Here is a 20,134-nt window from a genome sequence, read left to right as displayed (position 1 = left end):
GAGATCACCCTCAGTTTAGGTGAGGTTCATGTTATTACGTTTTTAGTATAGCTGGTTTGTTGATTGTTGTTGTATGTCTTTTGGTGGTCTTTGTTTGTGTTTTTGCCTTGGCTTTGCAAGTTTGTATATGAAAGGGACGAAAGATACCAAAGGGACAGTCAAACTCATAAATCTAAAACTAACTGACAACGCTATGGCTAAAAGTGAAAAGGACAAACAAACAACAGCACACATGACACAACATAGAAAACTAAAGAATAAACAACACGAACCCCACCAAAAAACTAGGGGTGATCTAAGGTGCTCCGGAAGGGTTAGCAGATTCTGCTTTTAAATTTGAATATCCTTGGTAACACAAGTCTCAATTTCGGTGAGTCGATTTTATATGTAGGTTTGACTAGACAGTAATTTGTTTTAAAATTGTGAATATGATTTATATTTTGTTTTACAGAACTTGTTGTTATAATAAAGCACGTCCTGTCTACATAATTTTAATCGTGGTACCGTTAATGAGTTTATTTACTGATAAGATATATAGGAATACCAGAATTAGCTTTCATTTCCATTTCGGTTTGTTTAAAACATATTGTTATTGTTCGATTCTTTTTTATTATTCTTATTCCACACTTTTTGTCCAGCTTAGTTCTCGGAACTGAATGGACCAATGATGATGGAACTATAACATAATGTTGATCACCATATCTAGTTGTGCACCTGACTTTGGAATTAAAAACATGGCTGCCATTGCCATGGAAACAGCAAAAATATGAAAAATTTCATGGAACATTCCAGAACATTAGGGTTAAATTAATTCTACAGCCCTTAAATGTTATATGATGGTATAATATTATGGGGAGTACAATATGAAGCAGCAGTATGACTGGAATTTTCAAATGTTGCCATGGAAACTGTTCAAAAATAGCAAAATTTTGAAAATTCTTCAAAAATGTATGAAACGTTACAGAAATGTTAACTTGTAAATCTAGATGCTGCATTCAACTTTGGAATTTCCAAAATGGCTGCCGTTACCATGGCTGCTGTTTAGTGGCAATTGGTGGACCAGGGTGACATCCGCTATTGCTTACAATGGCAATTCTAGTTTTTTTTTATTATCTTACGTATATCATCATTAATGTCTTAAATGTTAAGGAATATATGTTACTTAGATAACGACAGAAATTTTTCAATTATCGTTATCACAATTACCTCCACTTGGTTTATGTGCTCATTCTTAAATATGTGTACCTTATCAATAAGTCATAGTAGGAAACGCTTGAGATATGTTTTTCATATGCAGCCGTTGCTGAAAAACTTTTAAGCAGATGTTATTGTTTTGTTTTGTCAGCTATTATATGTATCTGTAGAGAAATGTTTAATAAAATACAAAATGAAACAAAATGAAACAAAATCTTACTATGTTAAAACTATGAAACTTATATGGTTAATATTTCGTATAAAAGAAAACCACAAACCGATATCAGATTACTCACGCATGGCTGTCTACCTTTCTCACTACAATTATCAAAAGTATCATATATACCTCAGATCATATTTTTTGCTACATTATCGTTTAAAATATGAAAAATGTTAGAAAATATTAACAATTCAAAATACAATGGGGAGATTTTTTGCAAATAAAAATGATTGAGCTATGTTGAAATATGGCTGTTCAATTCCTCTTGACGTATACATGGTATATAGTAATTAGTTTCGATTAATTATGTAGCACATATTCTATCAATTTACAAATACTGTTGGTTTTAATCTATATTAATCTAGGCATGGAATATGTAATAATTGATTTAGCGAATGAAATGCGAGAGTGATAGGGAATTTTGATTCTCATGATAATGTTGTATTATAAGTTGACAGAGTAAAATAATTTTAATACTTTAAATGTCATTTCCAAAATAATGAGCGTTGGGCAACAGTACCATCATAAGTCCGAATCTTTTTTTGTAATTTGACCAACAGCGACGCTAATGTTTGTTTCGTCTTTCATCTATTTTATATTCCCATGTTTAACCTAGAACACTACTCATCTTTGAACATCACATATATGATTTTTTTTCTAAATGTTTAGAATAAATATTTACGAAAGTAGTTTTTAAAAGAAATATGCAATTTAAAGAGATTTGATAAAGTGTTCCTGTATTTAAAACAGACACCTAACAAGATGGAATAGTATCTTGAAACTGCCACATTTGTGGTCCTAATAAGTTCGTGATGAAGTCAAACAATTGTTGCAATACCAGAGGATACAAAAATATATGTGTAAATAGAAATTTTCATCAATTTCTAACACAGAAAGGTATTTTGGTCCTTGTTGATTATGCATCACTTAAAGGAATATAAATATACATTCACGACAATCCGAATCATTAATAATCATCAGAGTGTAAGCACATATATTGCAGAAACATTTCTCTTATCCACACACTTACATTTTCTTAAGGTTTATGACCCCTTCTGTAGCCATTTTTATACGAAATGTTCAAACTTCAATTGTATCAAAACTACAGATATAATGAATAATAGAGATAGGCCATTGTGTACATATACCAAGGAGAAACTTGATGCAAAGATTTATTATTTACTGTTTCATTTCATTTAATAGCAAAAGAGTACTTTGTGACAAATAAACCCAGATTTTTATAGAAAATCCACAGCCTTTATTACAGAGATTTTTGTTATAAAATTTGAAACATAGATTACTCACATGCTTTTCTATGATGGGCTAGTGTTTACTTTTTACAAAAAGTTCTAACCAACCTGTAAATTGCGAAATACCTCGTGCTGAGTCACTAAAATCGAGCGCACCCTAAAAGGTGTATTTGATTTGGTCCATATTTTTATTTGTTTAACCAATAACTACAATAATAAACTTGTTTTAAGGAAATCAATGCTAGCACTGCATGTATTATCCTATATCTATCAGTCATCAAATCGCCAAATATGAGAGTACAAGGATAAAGGCTGTGGATTTTCTATAAAATTTCCATATGTTAAGCATTAAATCAACACAAGGGTAAATAATCTTTAAAACTTTTTCTTCCGTTGTCACGATTTTTTATGGTGCGCCAACTGTCACCGATTCATATTTTATATTAAAGAGTTTTATGTAAATTTTGGTGACAAATAATTTGAAGACCGTCCAATTGTCTGTAATTGCTTTATTTGAACTTTGTTGCATATTTATCTCATTTTCGAACATACTATATCTCTATATTTTTATAATGTAAACTTCTTAGTAATGTCACTATGACTCCAAAGCACATTGATTGATTAAATAATTGTTCAGCTTATGATACGATTTTCTATTACATTGTGAATTATAGATACAATATTTGAAAAAAAGCACGTCATAGATACCAGGATTACAAAATGTTTCATCTACAAAAGTCTCATCAGTGACGCTCGAATCTATACATGTTAAAAATGCCAAATTAGGTACGACGTTGAAGAACATTGAGGATCAAACTTTTCAAGAACACGTTGAATAAAGTCAGGCGTTCTGGGTTTACTTTCATGAGGAATGGTCAAAGTCGAGTATTTGAAAGCCGAGAATGAAGAATTGTTGCATGTCCTTTCACTCACTCTCGTTAACTTTACGAGTTTGTATTGATAGGGCAACTACGTACTATGAGGGAATGAAACAATTAAAGGTTGGAGAGTTCTTTGTATTTTGATCTTTATATTTTCGTACATTATTTGATTAATATAAGACGTTGTCTGTTTTTATAAAATCAGTATAATTTGCAAACAAGTTCGATGTCGCAACCTCAATGGAATAGGTGTTCATTAATTATGTACATTGTTGTTGAAGGGCAGTTCTTTTTTAATGTTCATCTCACTGATATACTGCATGTTTGGACATTTATCTTATTGCTCATTATTGTCTTCTCATTAAACAGGTCGGGAATTCTACCTTTTACGGATATGCATAAATCAGCATACCTATGACCTCGCACATGTAATTGTTTATTTACGTGTGACGCAATTTATTTTTACCTCGGTTTTTTTACCAATCAAATAAATGAGTAACAATGCATGATGGACTACTACATGTTTACAAACAACCGAAAACACGTGCTATTTACTGAAACACAACACATTTTTTCATGCATTGCGGGATTCACAATTTTGCTTAGTTTTTCACTTTTTGTATAAACATTTATAGTTGTTGAAATAAAGTATTCTTTTCATGCTCAAATTAAGGCAGAGTTGTTTCTATGCAAAGAAACGAGTGTTTGAAATAGCCTATTTATAGCCATTTATATGATTGATGATGACACAGAGATTTTAGACAGCAACGAAACAACAGTGAAGAACACAATTACCCATAAGACAAACTAACTAGTGTAAGACTAGCCATTGATAACAGTCGGTGCTAATATTCATGAGGGCAACAACTTTGGCATAAATATTTTTTTTTAAAGGGATCCTTCAATTTGCGTTCGTAAAAAAGGGGAGACTTAGAGGGTGTCAAATATCTGTTGGGGTCATTAAAATTTCATGGTTTAAAAAAAAATATATATGCTATAATATTGCATCTTCTTTTATGATTAAAAGTAATTTAAATCGAGGAAAGTTGTTATTCTTTTAATTTATATTTAACAAACAACAACGTATAATCACCAATCGGGGAAATTTATAGCCGATTTTACGATGTTGGTTCTTCTCAACGTTTAAGGCATTACGGTTGCCTTTCTTTATTTACATCCACTTCGTTTGTTAAGTGGATAGTTGTCCACTGGCAATCATACCACATCTCCTTATTTTTTTATACAAACATCTTTCAGAAAGATCGGTTTTCCATTATGAGATATTTACTGTAGAATACTAAGTAATATTTTCATATTTAGAATTTGACAGGTACATAACATCCATCAAGTCTATAATATCAATCTTATTTCATCTTAACTGCAAAAGACATTTTTTATTCTATCTGACAATGTTCACAAAATCTATAAGTATTGATTTTTGACATATTTCAGTATTTTGGACTTTTTTTCTATTTCAACTGTTTCTTCTGTTTTGAAGGTAATGAAGCAATCAGTTTGTTTGATCTTTTCAAAGTTCCCTTTTTCTTATAGAGATATTGATTTTTGTTGTTGATTTTTTTACGGACTCGGACATTTGCCAACCTCAATAAAATCATTTATTATGTTATCCATGAATATGTGGAACAAAGACGTGAACTATGACATGTTTGCGAAAATTGCAGCTTTGGATCTAAACCAATTATTTTTCTTTTCTTTTATTGCTTACTTTTCAGCGTTTAACCTATGATTGCTTACTTTTTTAGATTGTGTATTGGGTGGAAATAAATAGCATTTGGCACGTACTCATACCTCATCATTTTGTTTCTATATACAAATCACGTTTTAGAAAACCGTAGTGGGCAATATGGCGCCCTCTAAGATTATACAAAATTAGTTGCGCTATTTATCGTTCCCGCTTTTAGAAGATTTGTTTTAGCATACTGAACATTATGATATCCTTTAAGTTCAAGTCCTCATAAAAAGTTTACAATCCAGTTCAGATAGCAGTGTTTATGTGCCAGTCCTTCGTGTTTTTTGCAGTAGAAATGATTTTGAAATGTCAATATACAGGTTTAAAAGAGTTCAAAAAATTGTCATACTTGACAGTGGTCACTTCATATGACATTTTACTGTTTCACGCCATGAAATTAATGTACAGGTACAATACATAACAAGAGAAACAACCTGTTCAACAACTTTTACAAGGCGAAAAAGGAAATCGAATCGTGAAGCCAGTAAATAATATTTTTTTAATCTGAGCTTGCAAATTGAAGATAATATTATATATTTTACATTAAACATATTCGCAGAACAAAAACGTGTATTATAAGAGTCCCAGACACTTTGTTATTCTACAGTTTTCCTACTACTTCCACGTGTTTTCAAGTGGTAGTAGACTCGTAGTAGCCCACAATGCATTGTAGAACATTGAGTCGATTGGTCAGTTTTCAAGGCCATATTGGCCTAGTGTTTAGGGAATTACTGTGCAAATGTATTCTGACGTCAGGATATCTAGAGTTCTCGACCTGTTAAATAACAAGAACTTACCTGTTAATAAACTGGTTCTACAACTTCTTTATTAGCACATGATACACTCTGCATTGAAAATTATTCTATCAATACAATTCTTTTAGGTCCTTTTTGTTATTTCAAATTAAACATTTTAAATGGAAATCAAAACTAAAATGGTAGCCTTACTTTCAGAGAAATAATGTGCATGTTTTATCATGACCTTGGTAAATTAAATCAAGGTTTTTTTCTAGGTAAGAATTATCAATTACCATAATCATGTGAAGGTAGACTACACAGCAATATAGACAAGATCTTATTTCAAACAAGTTTCATTTTTAAGATAGGAAAAATATCTTGTCATAACTTTATTAAATTTTGTAATAAAAAAATAGAAAATCCTGAATATAGGTCATATATGTTGCATTTATGTATTATCCACACATGAAAGCAATGAGGTCTGGAAAATATTTATAACTAGAGACTTTTTTTTTGTGTTTTTTAAGAATTTCAAATGAGACGTCTCTTTGGCTAACTCGGTTTTGTATTTTCATGCTCTGGATTAAGTTGTTATATGTAATGTATCCTTTTTTATTCCGTAGTTAGTCCCCACTTCGGCTTTATCATGTATATCTATTATTAGTCATTTTGTAAAATCTACTGCTTGCAAAAGTATAAATTATTCTAAATGATAAGGATGTTCTTATCCCGGTCAGAAAACCATATCTATATTGGGCACAACTTTTTGGTCCTCGGTGCTATTCGGCTTTTTACTTGTTTTGGCTTTCGAACTTTTTTCATCTCAGCGTCACTGGTTGGACGTAGCACACGTCTGGTGTTTTGAATTTCAAACCTAGTACCTTTGGTTAGCTATTATTCGTGTGTTTCTCTGTCTTATATACTGTTATTTTAATGTCATATTCAACATTGCCATAAAAGCGGGACGTTTGGCATGCCACAAACCAGGTTCAACCCACCATTTTTTTCTTAAAATGTCCTGTACCAAGTCAGGAAAATGGTCATTGTTATATTAAAGTTCGTTTCTGTGTGTCTTACATTTTAATGTTGTGTTTCTGTTGTTTCGTGGTTCTCCTATTATAATTGATGTGTTCCCTCAGTTTTGGTGTGTGACCCAGATTTGTTTTTTTCTCTTAATCGATTTATGGGTTTCGAACAGCAGTATACTACTGTTGGCTTTATTGACATCCTTGAGTTTTCTCCCCTTTAAAATTAGTTACTGCAGCATAATGTATATGCATTTAAACCTTTCTCAACTGATTGTTATAGTCGTTCTTATGTTGCACTGTTACACCACTATTCAAGGTTATGAGAGGATTGGGATCCCGTTTATATGTTTAACTCTGCCACATCATGTGTATATGTGCATGTGCCAAGTCAGAAGCCTGTGATTCATTGGTTGTTGTTTTTTTGGTGTATTACATATTTGTTTTCGTTCTCTTCTTCAATAGGTTTTATATACCGTCACCACTAGGTTTTTGTAGTTTTGTAGGGTGTATGATGCTCAGTCTTTAGTTTTCTATGTTATATTATAGTATTGTTGTTTTTCTTTTCGTCTTTTTTCGTGTTTTGCTATGATACCCCAGTGTTTATCCGCCTTATGATTTTGAATATCACTTTGTTTTCTTCTCGCATTCAATACAATCACTGAGATTTATTAAATGTGTCAGTATTTTGTAATAAAAACATATGACGTTAATGTATGTGTCCATCAATACAAACAGTCTGATAAACTGCTTTAATCGGGCAAACACGAGAACAAACTTATTATTTCAATAAAGATATTTTTGTTTACAAAAGACTCATCAGTGACGGTCGAAAACATATGGAAAAGGTCGGAAGTTTTTTTGCAAAATACAGTTAAGATTATTTTTTACTAACGTAGAATGATCTGTTAACAACTAACAAATTCATCCAGAGGTATTTGTAAATATTGTCATTGAAATAAATAAAGCAAAAGCAATCCTACGGGAGCATACCATACTTGTATTTTTATTTAAAGCATTTGATATTTGTTTGATAATTACAACTTTAACAACTGCGTATAAACAAGATTTAGTATACATGCTTGATGTGTGCATTAAATAGCACATACCCAAATATTGCGGGAATAAACATGAAACTACAAGTCCCTTTGTGATACACCAGAGTAGGTTGTCAGAAACTACCAAAATATTGAACAGTAAAAAAGACAAACCATATCGCCAAACGTACTTCAGACTCCTCGGAAATGACAGACATACCAAATTATCCATTCAGATTAAGAATTCAATCTGAGTTTTACAGGTTATTTTATATTTTATTTTACAACCAATTTCAATTAATGAAGGGCTTACCGGTCTTTCGCTTATGATTGTTTTCATATTTTGTCGTACTGTTGATTTGTATAGCTTACTATGCAGCATGCATGACTTTTGTTCATTGTTAGAGACCTAGATTGACCTATAAATTCTTAACTCTAAACCAGTTAGCTAAGCTGGATAATTTTTGCCCAAGGAAATTTTCTCTATCTTTTTTTTTTCATCAAGGCAAACCACGCGTAGTCAAGATATCCCAAATTCGTACAGTTACAGTTTTGTTGGTTCATACTTGTAGTCTATTTAGACTTTAATATGGGAATCCTTTGTTTTTCAGTGTTTTATTATTTTTATTTGAATTTTACATGTGTAAAGGATAAAGTATCGGTACCTTATCCCGGCCTTGTTAACCTTAGTATATAGCATATCAGTAGTAAGGTTAGTACTCGTGAGTACACCATATATATAAGAATATTTCAGCTAATGACAAATATGTAATTGAATAAAAATAAGATAACATGATGAATTAAAAAGTCTAGTTTCAAGTAGATAATTTTTGCTGCAACCAGATTATTGAAGTTTTCCTATGTGCTTTCTTTATTTAAAACTATTATACAATTACTGTCTTTTGATGAGGTAAATATGCGGTTTTATTGACTTTTGAAAAAAAATGATATTCACTGCGGCCAACGACCGAAGTGAATATCAGTTTTTCAAAAGTCAATTAAACACCATATTTACCTCATCAAAAGACAGCAATTTTTTTATTCCATAACCCGAGAGAAGAAAATGTATTTAATGAAAAACATATACCAAAACAAATGTTACATGAAACATGTTACCATAACGTTGCATGTAAAAGCGCGTGGCGTTTAGCGCGGTGAATAACACTTTCTCAGGTGAATATGCTTTTTTATTCAAAATCCAATTCATACTGAGAAACCTATTAAAATAATACCAATATGGAATAATTCATGATATTGAAGAAATACCTTTTTAAAATTTTGATACATTAATTTGTTTTGTTTTATTCTCGGATACATAATATCCTTTTTAAACAGTAAAACTATAATTGTAAATAAATCATTGATACTGTAATAACTTGTATCGTTTATTTTGTATCCATACAAACGTGATCTAATTCATATTACATGATGTCCTATTTTAAGTTTATTAAGTAATAGTTTTATTTGATCCCAAAATGATTTCAGAAATTTGCATGTCAAAAAATAATGTTCATAACCTTCAATGATATACGTGAATCTAAATGCCTATCAACGGTATAACAACTGACTTGCATCATGACCACATAGTGAAACATATTTTGGTTGCGTCTATGTGATTTATTTCTAAAAGTCTATAAAATCTAAAATTTATGTACAAAGGGTATGTTCAAGATACAACTTCAAGTCATAGTTATAATACAAAATCTAGTATTTGAATACAAGTATGAAATGATAAACAATAACTAACGTGTATACAAAGGCAGGTATATAATAGCACACAATTAAAGCAAGAGATTATATTGACGAACAAAATTACAACTATTGCATTGTATTGTTAAACTCCTTTCTATCTTGATGAAAGTGAGTCAAATTTAGTAAAGTGTATAACGTCTTTTCAACAATTACATAGTTCGTACTAATGTAACAAGTATACATTTTTGGTTCTTTTAAGTCTTTTAAAAGAACCAAAAATGTATACTTGTTACATTAGTACGAACTATGTATGCCTGTTTCAGATTTAAAAGATTTTAGCAAGAATGTTTGCCTGGACACGACTACAGATTTTCCATTAGCCATGGTTTTGGAAAAATGGAGCATTTAAATGTCAGATAAAGGAACTATGTTAAAAAAAAACCAAGAAATATATTTTACTTAGGTCTATATTGGAGATTCATGGTCTGAAAAGTACTTATATATTTAGTGATTTTCGCTATGGTTGTTATTACAATAGTTAGGGGAAAAGCATGGGACAAAGTAGTTTATTCTATCACAAAATGATTGATGGGAGATGCAAATTTGTAGTCTAACCACCCTCCTAAGATTTATCACATTAGTTTGCCTTTTTGTCATATAATGAAAATTTTATCATTTTTCACTTGATTCTAATTTTGAAATGTTTGAGAATGTCCATTATAGGAGTTACTATGCAACCCCCTAGTGGATGATCAGCAATTGCCATTCCTATACAACCCTGAACCGGACTAAGCACATATATACATGTTCCTGAATCACCTGGCTGAAATGGTATATTTGATATGTAAATCTGATTGTAAACTCGGCGTGAGGTTCTTTTTATAGCCATGTTTTTACCAGTCTTCTTAAGAAATGCATGTTGCATGTGAACATCTCCTATTATTGCCGAAAAATTACTCTGTGTTTTACAAAATATATGTTCATGAATTAATCTGTCTATATCAACATCGTTGGTGCATTGCATTGTTGAATAAATATTTCTCATAACAGCAATAATGATGTCTTTAATTTCAGATGATATGTTAGAGTCACAATTATGTGCAATGTTCATTTTGATGGTATAATCGTCCAGGGAAACGGCTATAGGAATTTGTTTAAGAGATTGTATAACAACTTTTACATTTGTTTTAATTTCGTCGAGAATGGCCTTGCTGTAAGTTTCTTCGATTGTTTCCAGATCAATAGATTTGTCCGTATTTTCATAAACCATTGGCTCTGTGGTATTCCGAAATCCCGACACTGCGCCAACACAGACGGTCTGTAAAATTGGTTGTGGTTTGGAAAAGCATAATGGCCTGTAGTCAACACAGCTATTATTTAAGTACTCTGACTTCATCCCTGTATGAATGAAATATATTTTTAGAACATTGTAATTTGATTTTTCACCTCCATGGAAAACAAGTTGCTTAATTCGTTACAAATGAATCAGTAATGACATCATACCATTGTATGTAAAACAACCTGTTTTTTACTATGTCAGATTCAAATTTCGTCTGCACGTGACATAGCACTTGTACTCAAAATAAAAGAAAGCTAAATCAATTACGAATTTACGAATAATTATCACAACAGAAATTTCAAAAGTTGTTAAAGATCTGACTAGTTTAGAGAACGATTGAATAGAAAACAAATACCATAGTTAGCAAAAAAAATACATTTTTGTCTTTATAATGATTAACAAGTGAAAAGTATTTACAAAGACGGCAAAACACGTAGGTATTGTTAAAGTAGAAATTAGCTTAAAAGGGTTTGGTGCTATCAATATTATCACTTTTCGCAAAGAAATCTACAGGAAAAAAAACATGATTAATTATGTATAATTTAAGTTATTTTAGCCAAAAAGCCAAAAATGTCACATTCATCCGAATTTAGCTGGGAAAAAAGTCATCTTGCTCACGAATGCAGTTGAGAAAAACGTCAAACGGATGGAAAACAACTGTCATATGCTTCTCTTGGTTTAGCCATTTCCTTATGTAGATAACGATAGATTTAACCTGGTTTTATAGCTAGCTTAACCTCTCAATTGTATAACAGTAGCCAAAAAATCCATTATATTGCCAACAATGTGTAAACAAAAAAAACAGACATAAAAGGGGAAAATAGGGGTAGTCAACATTGTGTTATGGTTTTAATCCCTATAAAACCAACACATATCTCAAAAAAGAAAAGCTCGTGCGATTCATATGATTCAGCTGAACCTTAACTACACATTTTACCTGAATGGATAAAAGCTGTTAAGACATGCGTCTTAAAATGCCTTCAAAAATACTATGTACCATGTGCAGACAGTTTGTCTCACTCGTTCAAAGGATGTTGTATCATCTCTGAATGACAAAAAGATGTTATTTTGTTCCAGAATGTAAAGCCTTAAACAATACCGTGTAGTAGGTTATTTTCGCAGGTGTAAAATTTCGCGATTTTCATTGAATGAGGTATACAAAATATTTTGGCGGTTATTATTTTGGCTAATTCAATGTTATTATATACCTTTGTAAGTACATTTTTTAATTCCCCGCCCCCCGCGCGAAAATAACCCGCTATACGGTATTTCATTGTAGGCAACATGACAGGTACACTTTCTACAAAAAATATCTTGCATTTAGTTCGCAAAGTGCACAGGACGTAGCACTCAGCGAGTCATTTGAGTTAACGTGCATATTATCTCATGTCTGCGACTTTATACATCCCATCAAATACAGTCAAAATAATTCGGAATATAAAAAAGAAGATTTAATGTGATTGCCAATGAGACATCTCTCCAGAGGAGATCAAATGACACAGAAATTTACAACTATACGTCACCGTACGACGTTCAAAAATGAGCAAAGCCTTTACCGCATAAATTTGCAAATGTTTTACTGCCAGTCAGAAAATGGTAAAGGGATACCATACGCTATAACACCAGGTGTAATCCACCATTTTCTACATTTGAAAATGCCTGTTCAAAGTCAGGAATATGACAGTTCTTGTCCATTCGTTTTTGATGTGTTTTGTCATTTGATTTTGCCATGTGATTATGGACTTTCCGATTGGATTTTCCTCTGAGTTCAGTTTTTTTGTGATTTTACTTTTTCGGAAGCATTAGCATCGGTACAGTACTTACTGTTACTTTGAATTTATCAACATGCCCATCACGTTGAAAATGATCATTATCTTTATATGTTTCGTTTCATATAGGTTATTACAACAAAAAAAGAACGTCTATGTTATTTGAACTTGCTTTTAATCGATAACCGCACTTTCATGTTTGTTAAATAACATTTTTGTCTGCTATGAAGATTCCGTATTTTGTCAAGTTATCGGAATACCTTAATAAAATTAACGGTAGCAACTACCAATTTTCTTGCACAAGATGCGCATTTCGACAATGCATGTCTCTTCAGTGATGCTCGTGGCCAGAATATTTGAAATCCAAAGCTTATATAAAAGATGAAGAGCTATAATCCAAAAGGTCCAAAAAGTGTAGCCAAATCCGTGAAAGAAATCAGAGCTTTGCATGAGGCAGATACATTCCTTAATTTATAATAATTTCTATCCTTTTGTAACAGCAAATTTTAATAACACAATAATTCCGTATTTTCATGCCAGTACCGAAGTACTGGCTACTGGGCTGGTGATACCCTCGGGGACTAATAGTCCACCAGCAGAGGCATCGACCCAGTGGTAGTAATAAAATCAACGGTACCAATTTTCTTGCACCTTAACTGTGCATCACTTATTGCGGACATGTTTCTGTATTATTACAAGTTACAATTTACACCTAAAATCAGCAAAGACCATTCGAAATAGTATACAAACCTGATAACATTTTAAGATATTCTAATGATACATCTACTCTCCAAAAAATGACGACTTCAGTATGCACGCCGAAATTTATTCTGCTGAGCTGACTTCATATACAGCTAATACTTACAATAAACACTGGCCCTTTCTAGATCTTCATATCTATATTTCTAACGGGAAGTTTCGAACCAAAATTTCCAATTTAAGACATGATTTTTCGTTTCCTATTGTTAATCATCCATTGTTAGATGGTAAGGTTCTCTTATTCAAAAAGGATATAGTTAGGATACTGTTGTTGGGTCGTTGAAGACGGCAATTCTTGGAATTAATATTGATTCATTCATAGAGTATTTGTATCGGAAAATAACACATTTATTCTATAACCAGTTGTTGGCATGATAAGGGTTATGTTGGTCTTGTATATTTTATGATGGTAGGATAATAAACATCTAACGGTTGGATTGTGTTTGGCTTTTATATGATGAAAACTCAATCTTTCAATCAGTTTAATGGAGGTCCGAAGCTGGTTTTTTAAAACTGCTAGTATTCCTATGTTTATTTATGTTATATTTGTTAGTTTTCTTAGTTTTTCTGTTACCTATTCAAACGTCGGACTCGGAATTCTTTTAAACTAAATTTGTTTTACTGTTTGGTTTGCTGTGTGTTTGTTTGTTTTCTATTTGGCTAGAGGTATAGGGGAGAGTTGAGAGTTCACAAATTTTTGCGCGTATCCTAATTCAGGAACCTCTGTACATTGTTAGTACTGTCTGGATGTTAATTTCGGTTTGTTTATATGTTTGGAGTTTAGTAGTACGTCCATTTTCTACGAACTAGAACATATTTCAATTTTGGGTCCAGCTGAAGCCTGCCTCAGAGTGCGAGATTTTCTCGATGTGTTAAGGCTCATTGGTTGTCTTTGTTCTGTTATTTTCTCTTTGGTCAGGTTGTTGTATCTTTGACACATTCACCGTTTCCATTCTGCATTTTATTTAAATTCCGACAATTCGAAATTGTTTGCTCTACCTTTACACAACACAAAATTATCACTGACTTAAGTTTTTACTAGTAGTGTATTTGATCCTCATATAGGTATGCGATGTTTTTTACGGCATACTATTGCGTGTATATTGATTCATTTACAAACGGCTTGTACGCTGCTTTTAACACACGACATTTAGTCGCCCAATACATATCGTTGATGGAGAAACATTACCACATATCAACCACCATTCACAATAATAATTTTTAAAATAACGTACAAACAATGACAGACAAAACATAGTTAAAATATTCTGACTTGTTTATCTTGAACCTAGTCTTATCCAGATAATATGAAAGTTAAAAAAAAACAACCATTAGGATAACCAATTGCAATCGTGCTACGTAGTATTTTAAGAACCAAAAAACAAATACATTGTTTTTCTATTTCTATTTTTTTTTTAATAATTATATGACTTCATCAACATTAGTCGCTTACTCTTAAAACTACCTACCAATGTCTTTATAAGATAATTTCTCGCTCCCTATATCGACATAATCAAAATTATCAATACTGTCTGCGGGTATTTCAACCAAAGCTGCGTCAATACTAGTTTCCTTCTCGTTGTCGACTTCGAATGCTATTTCTCTGATTTTACCGCATATATGGGAAATGTCATTCTCCCTATAAAGTTTCACTGGTACTGTTTTTTCGTCGTCCAGTGAAAGATTTTCCGATGCAAGTTCATCGGCGCTCAAAAAAACGTGAAGACATGTCAGAAAGGCTTTATCTCCTCGCACTTGAACAAAACCTCCAAGTGTTCCTCTTTTAAATTCATCTGTTCCTACCTGATTACCAACCTTCAAGTTTGATAGGAAATGTGGATTTCCTTCTATAACATCTGTTTGCAACCCATTTAGGGTGGTTGGAAAATGTTTTTCGCCAATAAGTATTATTCCCTTTCTCTTACAGTACAGTTGATAACAAGATTGTGCAATAACTTTCTGTTTCTGTTTTCGAAATCCAGTTGATTTAAACGGAGACTTGTGAATCAAAGATAAATTACTGTGTTCATTGAACAGCTGCTTTGCATCAACACCTGATATTGATTTTTTATCTGGAATGTGAATTTTACCACTGGAATTTTGTAAGTGTTCATGTATCTGACTTCCTTCACAATTCTGCACTCTGGTGGGTTCAATATATTTGATATCAATATTCCAAAAGGTTTTGGGTGAAACTGGGCTTAACGTGTTCATTTCGATAGTTAATTCCACATGTTCTGGTTTGACAGAACAAAATACTTGATTTTGTGTCTGACACTTGCATACAAATGCATGCCAGATATCGATTATATTTCCTCGAATTGATTTATCGAGGCTTAAAAAACATTTTTTTACAATAAACCAAGCTATTACTTTCGATGTATCTTTGTCTTGTTTGGTCATTGACAAGGATAAACCTTCCACCACGTAATGGTGACATTTTTTCCATAGATCAGGGGTCATGTCAGTCAGGATGGTCAGTAACAATAGACATAAATTAGAGTCTTTGTTTTCAATCGTAGGCATAAAAATATTTATCCAAAACGAAGATGGTACCGTTTTTCTGTTAACATGATATGATGTGAACACAAGTTTGGAAAAATCTGATGCTTGGTTCCCACTAAAATCGATTTCTGAATGAATACCTGGAACAAAATACATCTATGGATTACTGAAAATTAAAAAACATAAGAAAAAAAAGTGTAAATAAAGCGAATTGGCATTTGTAACATAATGGTTGCTTATTCTATAGTTAAGAAAGCAACTCTCAAAATTAAAAAAATACTTTCGAAATCTGTCAATACGTCTACAAATCTACACAAAAAAAACGTTCTGAATGAAATTCTTTTTCATCTGTTCAATATACTATTTCATATACGAAATCAGACATTCAAAATGGCCAATTGGAATAATAGATGACATACTTATACTTCCTTTTTTAACATTTACCTACCTGAGCACCTTATTTTGGTTTGTAGTCTCCTGTCGACATCACAGTTAACAAAATAATTATTACATCGTATAAGTGATTTCTTGAAACCTATAAGAAACATAGCACAATGATAACAATTCTAAATTCAAAAGAAAAGACATAAACCTTTGTTATAGGTGTTTTGCAAGACAGTTAGAATTTAAAATACAATATCAAATTTATGATATAATATTTGGTTTTCAGATTATGTCTAGTAAAACAATGAACACTTGTTTAACAATATAGATAAAAGTAGGCAATACTTCTATTTAGGAGATCAAAGCATTGACAACTTGCACTACACGAACCCTACATTTTAGTAATATTTTTTTTTTAAATTCTCACTACACGAACCATATAATTTACTATCAAATTCAAACGATTTCTTCAAGTAATCAAATGTCTTAATCACGTATGAAATGCTACAAAAACCCAACAAAGCTTTTTCGCAACATTTGATATGAGCGTCACTGATGAGTCTTATGAAGACGAAACGCGCGTCTGGCGTACTAAATTATAATCCTGGTACCTTTGATAACTATTTACACCACTGGGTCGATGCCACTGTTGGTGGACGTTTCGATCGTCTCCGAGGGTACCACCAGCCCAGTAGTCAACACTTCGGTGTTGACATAAATATCAATAATGTGGTCATTTTTATAAATTTCCTGTTTACAAACCTTGATTTTTTTGAAAAACTAAGGACTTTCTTATCCCAGGCATAGATTATTATAGCCGTATTTGGCACAACTTTTGGGAATTTTGAATCCTCGATGCTCTTCAACTTTTTACTTGTTTGGCTTTATAAAGATTTTGATATGAGCGTCACTGATGAGTCTTATGAAGACGAAACGCGCGTCTGGCGTACTAAATTATAACCCTGGTACCTTTGATTTGATTACTATTGTCATAGTTGTATTAACCAACAATCAAGATAGAATTATTCATTAATCCTTCAATTCCGAAACCCTATCATCAAAAGATCCTTCCAATAGCAATCATAACAATTCTAGCAAACTTTCAAACAATTTTAAACCTAATGTTATTGATTATCAATTTAGCTGTTTACACTTTGTCCTTATCTCTTTTGGGCTCTTCTTTTTTTCCGAAAACTACTGAAACATATAAAACAGTTAATATCAATCATCTTTTAAGGAAGTACACCACTTATGTATGGCCCCATTGCTTTGTAATTCAAAAGGTGTTCTGCAATGATAATCAGCTTTCAATTGATACCAAATTTCCAAAATTTTCTGTATATTTTGAAAGTGACATATATGCAAAGGAATCATTTTTGGGTTAAATATGTTCTACTCTCTGGTTTATGCTTTCTGTCCATGTCCGAATTAGTGATGTGTCACCTTATGATATAAAGGAAACCTTAATAAGAAATTGTCTGAGACATGTTAAATTAATTGTAGACCTTGTCGTCTGATATTGTTTGTCAGCATATAAAATTATTTTCCAGATATAAGACAACTGCGTTGAATTACTATGTTCTCTGTTGGTCATTGTGGTCATATTGTTTAATAAATGATGAATTCTGTAATATTATGTTTTTTTTCAATTTTTCATTCGTAACAGCCCGAGTATCCAATATAATCCCAATAGCTGGAACTAATAACATGTTTCAATGATAGCGACTTCTTACCTTGAAAATTGTCGATTGATGCGTTTTTCTGCACATGAATATTTGTGTCGACTATGATGTCCATAAACCCAATTTTGATGTATTCTACATTCAAACGAGAATGATGAACAATTATGTAAAGGAACATATATATATTCTTATTTAATGATAATTGAAACAAATCATCAGATAACTCCATCAAATGCATTAACGAAATAATATCGATCTTGTGTCGACTTAAAGTTATAAATAGGTATACGTTTGTATATTTTTTACTCAAAAAAATTCGAAAAGTATTATTTTGATTAATTTCCGGAAACAATTAGGATATTGATAACTCTGCTGGCGGAATATTTGCTTTCAAGAGTATCCATCTGTTTAGTCGTAAATGATTATGTACTGACATTTAATAACCTGTATTGATTAATTAAAAATTAATTCAGAAGTCATGTCACACTCCCTTAGTCAAAATTGGCTATTCTTTAAATAAGTTTTCTACGTATTCTATCAACCCTGGCTTTCAAATGATTAAATTTGAGCGTTCCTTATGAAAGCGCTTTTGACACACCTTTTGCAAATTTTGTGCGGCAGTGCTCTTTATTATTGGACAGCGTTTAAAATGACACTTGAAAAACATATATATTTTTTTAGTTCCATGGTTGTTTTATTTAGATATGCATAATGCATTAGCGAAAACAAAGAATCTTATACTTGTTATTTAAAGACATCCATTCATCTGAACAGCCGCCCTGCCCATCTCATTAAAATTTTTTTTTTTCCATTTTAGTAACTAAATAGGTGGGTATGTAAGAGGGTCGGTTAATCAAATTATCTGTTGTGTGTTTCCTTAGCAAATATCGCGAAGTGTTCAACAATTCATACGAGAAAGAAAAAAATATTTTAGTCTAAAAACAATACTTAGTCTACGAATTGTTTTATGCTGCTTTTTGATTGAGTGTGGCTTAGAGTTAATATCCATCGACTATAAATACCTGTTTTTTCAAATAATGATACTTCTCGTAGATATTTTTGATTTATTGCTTCGAGGGGTATATTCACAGGCATGATTTTTTCTTGCCGATTAAATATAAATACACCGGCAGATTGTGAAGTCGGTAATATTTCTGTATTTGGACTTCCTAACTGTTGTTGTACAACATGCTTGTCCTGTCTTACTGAAGGATTCTGTCAATTAACAAAAACATGATAGAAGTAGTTCTAACCACACCACAAATTTTAGAAAAAAAAATATGATATTTATTTGTTTCGTTACACATGAATTTGTTTGGGTGAACATTGTCCTACGATGCAAAATCAAAAACAAAATGCAATTTGTGTTGCTTTAAGATTTTCTTTTCATAAATACATTTTTGTGATTAATTACCTTGTTAATTATGCAAAAGTGTTTCGTTTCACACGTTTGAATTTAATCTCGGGGAACATATGCAATATCACTCTGTAGTTTGTAATGCTTCTTGTTTCACCAGGGATGTTTTGTGTATCATTAGATTTTGATTCGTAGTGCTCAGTCTTTCGTTTTCTATGTTGTGGGTTGTAGACTTTTGTTTGTCCTATAGTTTTTTCTTACCTTTTTTGCCAATGTGTTGTAAGTTTGTCTTTGAATTATGAGTTTGAATATGCTTCTTGTATTTTCCGCATCTATTTTAAGGAACTTTGTTACTCCTGTTGTTGAGTGTTGTCAGATATTTGAAATCGTCTAGTTACATCATGTAATCCGCTAATTCCTACTATTGTTTTCAATATTTTATTACATATAGTTGAAAAAAAACATTTTTGAAAATCTTGTAAATCCTTGTAACACTGAAATAAAGCAAATCGCTCTCTACAATATTTTATTTCATATAGTTTATATCTGCCCT

General features: G+C 31.8%; 1 long non-coding RNA gene across 1 annotated transcript; it reads right to left on the bottom strand.

Annotated features, from left to right (window-relative positions):
- Positions 1-9,690: 9,690 nt before the first annotated feature.
- LOC143052278 (uncharacterized) lies at positions 9,691-16,695 on the bottom strand. Its single transcript, XR_012971061.1, has 3 exons — positions 16,607-16,695; positions 15,123-16,298; positions 9,691-11,184 (listed from the first exon to the last, which is right to left on the bottom strand). It is a non-coding gene; the product is annotated as an uncharacterized LOC143052278 (long non-coding RNA).
- Positions 16,696-20,134: the final 3,439 nt, after the last annotated feature.

This window comes from Mytilus galloprovincialis, chromosome 11 (assembly GCF_965363235.1).
Source record: "Mytilus galloprovincialis chromosome 11, xbMytGall1.hap1.1, whole genome shotgun sequence".
Taxonomy (NCBI): Eukaryota; Metazoa; Mollusca; class Bivalvia; order Mytilida; family Mytilidae; genus Mytilus; species Mytilus galloprovincialis.
The sequence above is the reverse complement of the archived record's forward strand: the minus strand, read 5'-3'. Positions and strand labels throughout refer to the sequence as shown.